The following is a 6347-nucleotide window of genomic DNA, read 5'->3' on the forward strand; positions in this document are numbered from 1 at the left end:
CAGAGACAATTTTATAATGGACTTTTAAGCTACAATTCACTGTTAAACGAATGCATTAAAATGAAAACAATGGCTATGTATAAATAAAACAGTTAAAGATGAATTTAGGATTTATGTAGAGTTTGCTGTAATTGAAATTTTATAGCTATTTGTTGGGTGCTGCAGGTACAATGACAAGAAAGCAAATGATATTGGCAGCGTAGCTAAAAATGCCTTCTTCGTTTCCATAAATATTTCCACATAGCCATGGTTATTCTGACCCACTAGGAAAAGTGCTTGCTAAAACATTATTAATCTGATTCTTGTATTAAGGGCACAGACAAAAAGATAGCTATCTTTCCTCACAGTAAAAATGAAATCCGATGTTGAAAACATTTTTAAAACAAGAACTGAATGAGCCCTGTACAGCTGAGAAGGTGGTGGTCAGGCAGCTATGAGACTGATTTTCAGTGTATTAGCGCTGTCCCTGGAGAACCCAGAGGTAATCCATGGGAACACATTGCTGTGCTGTCTGCAAAGCAGGAACTCTCAAGGCGGTGGTGGATGTCCACAACAAGGTGGACACTACAATCACTGTCCCTTACCAAATGATCATTTCCTTACCTAGGCGAACTGATGCTAAGGCCCCAGGACAAACAATCCAACCTGCACGTGGGTGAGCCCCCAGCCAGCAAGAAGGGAATGAGTATCAGACAGACTGGGAACGGTTTGGACAAAGACAGGCTGTCTGAAATTGAAATGAGAATGAGCTGACCGTGCAACTTCAAGGCAGCCAAGGATTCTGGGCACTTGTATTTCGAAGGATTTACACTCTGCATCTTCTGTGGAAAACTGCAGTTTTCTAGAGAGAAAAGAAAAAGAAACAAAAGGCCCCTGTCATAAACACAGATCAAAAACATCAGCAGTGGAAATCTCCCATAGCCATCCATGTCGTTACTGCCTTGAAAGTTTCTGCTTTGCAGGCAGCTGAGATCTTTGTGCCCAGATTTTAGCATTATTAAATTATGCCTGGCTGTAAATTGTGGCAATTCAGCTGATGTTTCAAGAGCAGTTGATCCATCTGTGCAGAGGGGGCAGGCCAGACAGCTGTGGGTGGTAGCCTGATTTTAATCTGCCTTTGTGCATGAATCAGAGACCCGACATTTTTAATACTTTACAATACAGGTAAAACTGACTCACGTTTCTCTGGGCAATGAATAGGCACCACTATAGCCTCTGGGACTTCCCCTGCTAAATATCAAAGGCCTGCAACAGACAACAGAGGTGTTAATGCTTCCCAAAGAAAGAGTCCTTTATAATGGAAAGTATTAGTCAACCAAAATACCGTGGAGCCTTTTCCAGATCTTTTATAATAGTTCACCAGAAGCCTCCAATCCATTATCCAACAATTTTCTCCTTTGGGCAGATGCCCATGCCTGCCTGATTTTGGAGTTTGCTGCCTTTAGTGCCAGCTGTGCTGCAGGTACCAGGGTGAATTAACACAAGGCTCATTCAGGACCAGGGCTTCACACGACAGATTTAAACATGGTGTTACAGATTTGGTTATGAGCTTGAAAGGCAAGAACATGGCCTACAAGTTCTACATTGCTGCAGCTTTGTGTGATCCCATCAAATTCATTTTTGAAGACAAAACTGTGGGGGCAGGTGCAATGGGATGATCATTTGTTAATGGAAACCTATTTTGAAAGTTGTATTTTCAAATCGTTTTCCATAGTTATGCTGCTTAATGACACACTAGAGCCTTATGCTATTGTGGCTTGGGTACCCGCTCCACTTTATTATTATTCACAGTGTTTGCATTCACACAAGGGCCTTACAAAGCTAAAAAGTTAAATCAATTTTCTTGTCAGTCATCTAGTCTAGAATTTGCATTCGTACTCTAGTTTGGATACAGAGGCTTTGTTAACACTGTTGTATTTACTAGACAATAGTAGTTTGTGACAATGGATTTCAAAGATACCTTTTCAGAGTTTTTTTCAAATTGATGTTAAGATTTTGGTGTTACATTAGCACTCCAAGATGCTGGCTTGCACGTAGAAAGAAAAATAAAATATCCATCTGAATTGAAGAACTTCGAAATGATTTATTTTTTTTTCCCTGAGTTTGATACCAAATTATAAAATTTTCGTGCCAGTTGTGCTTACTATAGTGAATGTATGTAAATCCATTTAGTTTTGAAAAGTGGTTTTTAGTTTCTGCTTAATTTCCACCGTGACTCTGAAGTTCCCTCTCACCTGCCAGCGCTGCTGTGTCTGGACGGGTCCCGAGCGGTGTTTCACAGCAGTGCCCATAGAGGGTGCCTGCAGACTGGGAGCTCTGAATCACGCCGCGAGTTGGTGGCACCCGCTTGCGTGCGACGCGGGGCACGAGTTCAGCAAATATCTTTTTCGAACCCGCGCGTTATTCAGCGCTTCCCGGTAGACAGAAGCCCTGCGAAGAAGCGAGGAATCGTGCGCTGGCATCTGTGGGACCCAGCTCGAAAAACAACCTGTTGCTGAGCGCATCAGGTATGAGGTGGACGTGAGTCACGAGGGACTTGTTCTCCTGGAGCCAGATCATCAGATAAAGCCAGCTGGCGAAGGTCCGACGGAGTCTGTGGAACAAGCGTAGTGCATAACTGCGGGTCTGGCACGGGACCGCTGTGGATTTCAGTGGGACTGGGCCGGCCCTCGCCTCTGTGGAGGGAGAAGGAGACAGCTTGCCAGACTGGCAAAGAAACCCTTTGATGATGACCTAGGAGATGGTGCCCTGCAGCGCAGCTAACAGCAGGAAAAAATGTACCTAAAAATGATGGTGTCTGCCAAGAAGCAGAGCAAGACCGAGCTTGAGGAAATCATGCAGAACGCCTTTTTTGTTCTCAGAGGTCTGAGGACGAAAATTTAAAACTAGGCATTCTTCTCCCTAATACCACAGAAACAGCACTATTATTCATTGCTTACGCTAATGTGATTAATCTGATTAATCTTTTTTTTTTTTTTTTTTTAATTGTATTTTTTTTCACTTTGTACAAGCTCTCGACCATCACAAACAGACTTGATAATGAGATATATTTGCAACTGAGGTTGCTTAATCCTTCTCACTTAAATTCCTGAACGCAGGGCTTTTTCTTATCCTTGCAAAGGAAAAATGTTAACAAAAATAGTTCAATAGTTTCTAAGGAAGCAGTTATGAAAAAATACAGTATTTTTCCTTGAAAAAAATAATCTCCAAGCTGGATCATTAAGTAGTTCTATTATTTTGCACATGCTTTAAAGTGTAGCATTTGGAAGAGGAGTATTTGCTCTAATCTGGTTTTTGGCATGTAATTCCACAAAGCAAGACATGTTAAAAGCACTTTGCAAAGCCTACCTAAAGCCCTGAAACGGTAATTTTATTAAATCACATCAAATACAGAGCATATTCTGTTACTGTCTCCACAGTGAGGAGCTTATGTGATCTTAAGCAAATTATGATCTCCCTCAGTTTTTTGCCCATGAAGAAGTGTCCTCAGGTTTACCAGGAAGCACACAATTATCAACCTGTGCTCCCGTTGGCTCACATATTGCCAGCATGAGCACTAAGAACTCACTGGTAAAGGTCCAAGGATGGTCCCCAGCATGCCTTTTAATTCGTGGCTTACTTGTGTATGCTCAAGGTGTAAAGGATCTGATTCTTGGGGTGCTGGGCAGGCAGCGTCCATTCATTTAAACTCTGAACTAGGAACTATTCATACATGTGCCCGTCTCTGGGCACTGAGAACCACAGTGTGCATTTGACTTCAGTATGATTACCTATATTGTAGGTGATTTTTTTTTTCAGTGGATATTTTAGTGTAAGAATCCCCACCCTCTTCCTTCTGCTCTTTCCACCTCCACACCACAACCCTCATTTTTTTGTGAGGGTGCACTTTGCATGAGATCGGCAAGGAATTCCTTAAACTGAGTTTGCCGCTGCATCTGCTACCGCGTGCAATTGTGCCCCTTTCATCACCTTCTTTGGAGGCAGTTCCCTTCCAGCCTGCTTGCCTCCCTCTCTGTTGACATTAGCCTGTGGTAAGTCAGGCCAGCTTTCTCGCCTGTCTGAAAACTAAGCAAGGGAGTGGTGTGGTTTGATTTATTTACTTTTTTTTTTTTTTCTTCCCCTCATGTGAGATCACGGAGCTGATTCAGTTACAGTTCAACCATCGAATGCTAGTACAACTGTGTGAGCACTAGTGCCAAGACAAAAGAGGGGACGGCAAACCTCCTTCAGTGATAATGTCGTTTTAGATCAGCTTAAGCCAACTGCAGTATTGCAGCGTTTGTGCATAAAAACCTAAGCCACAGTTTAAGTGTTTGAGGAGTGGATGAATAGATGGATTTGTATTTTATCTTTCGGAAAGCTGCAGATCAGTGCTGGTCTGTATCAGCTCTAAAGCTGCTGTTACATGGTTGAAATCTGCTGCCCCTTCACAGAGCATCTTAGCTGTAACAAGAGCCAAGGTGCCCGCCAACCTTTTGAAGCTTTGGGCTGGTTTATCTCACACGCATCAAGCAAACCTTTAGAAGGGTATCCTTTTAAAAAAGAAAAAGCCAAAGCACTGTATGAAATCCTGTTCTCTGGACCAAAAAATACTGCAAGTAGAGAAACAAGAGTAAGAAGGGGAGTTTTCTCTGTGATGCCCGTACATGCACATGAGAGGAGAAGTTAAACAAGACTGGTTACCTTGCCACAGAAAGATACATTAGGCTGGTTTCACATGATTTGTTTTCAATAAATCTAGTATTGTCTGCTCTTTGCCATCCTGGCTATCTGCTAGCATGTTTTATTTATTTATTTTAACTGGGGAGCTGACTGCTGTGGGATTCCTTTGCCACCATCTTTCTTTCTCTGCTTCTTAAAGAGATTTAAGAGATGCTTTCTCTGCTCTTCTGGTGCCCTTTTCCAGTCTTCCTACACTTCCCCAACTAAAACCTCTGAGGCTGTGTAGCTGTTCTCTAGGCACCTTAAGTGTGATTTTTATTTAGGCTTAGCCTTTCTGAAAGCACTTGAGTAATCTAAATTCTCTCAGACCAGCTCTTTTGATGTTCTGTCATGAGCTCTCCATTGCTGCTGGTGTGTGCTGAATTAGCTCTCCAGTCACAGTGCAGGTAAAAGGTACTCAATCCGTTTCTTGCTTAAACTCAACTGCAACCTGAGTTTTGCATAGTTCATTTTGTTTTACAGTTTTTGCCATCTGTCTAATGAAAGAGGTGCTTGAATGGTAATGTATCATTAGTGGAATAAAACATTTGGTGTGCTATTGGCAAGTCAGTCATGTACACCTCCAGAAGGCACAGTGTCCAAGGCCCTGCTTCAGCAAATTTCTTCAATTTAAGCAGAGCTCCTTGAGAGCACAGAAGTCCCTCCACATGGATCCTGCTGAACCCAAATCAAAACAAGGAACAAGTCAGGATAGCCAGGAGGAGGAGGTCAGACAGAGGTGTACTGTTGGGTCACGCAGGTGGCCTAAGGGTTTGTCTCTGCTCACAGTTATTTCTTGTTCCTAATGGATTTATGTATATACGGTCTCATTCAGAGTAAGCAATTGTTTCGTTTAATCCAGAGTAAATTAAGCAGGAAGGAGTCCATGTGGAATAAAGCCCTGAGAACAGACTTGATGTCCCATGTCTTGGGAGTAATTAAACGTTTCTATAGATTCTTTTAAAATGGAGCTTTGTAAAGACAACAAAGTGACTTACTTATATTACCCCAGCTTTAAAACACATTGTCCTCTGCCTGTTGCCTAACCCGCCAGAGTAAATTGTACACTAACTGCCTAGAACAACAAACCCGGGTCTGATATTCGTTACAACAAACAAACAGGAGCTTTATTAACCTTTAGCCTTGTGATAGGCATGAAGGTCACGATGCAGATAGCAGAAGCCTCCTTAGGATTACATGATGTACCAAAGGTTGCAGGCTCCTTTTTCAGCTGCAGTGTCTCAGCAACTGATCACACCTCATCCATCAGTCCTGCAATTAGACCCCAAAAAACAATTCAGGGACTGAAGTCTGCAGCTGGGCTAATCAAAATCCCTCATGCCAAGGCAACTATAAAGCACAGACACAGGAGTGTGCCAGGGGAGGTTTAGGTTGGATGTCAGGAAGAACTTCTTTACCGAAAGGGTTGTGAGGCATTGGAACAGGCTGCCCAGGGAGGGGGTTGAGTCACCGTCCCTGGAGGTCTTACAAGACGTTTAGATGTAGAGCTGAGTGATATGGTTTAGTGGGGACTGCTAGTGTTAGGTCAGAGGCTAGACTGGGTGATCTTGGAGGTCTCTTCCAACCTAGATGACTCTGTGAGCGCACAGCAGCACAACCTCCCAGAGCCAAAGAGGCGCCGAGGG

The sequence above is a fragment of the Aythya ferina genome (genome assembly GCF_964211825.1).
Source record: "Aythya ferina genome assembly, chromosome: 1".
NCBI classification, from domain to species: Eukaryota; Metazoa; Chordata; class Aves; order Anseriformes; family Anatidae; genus Aythya; species Aythya ferina.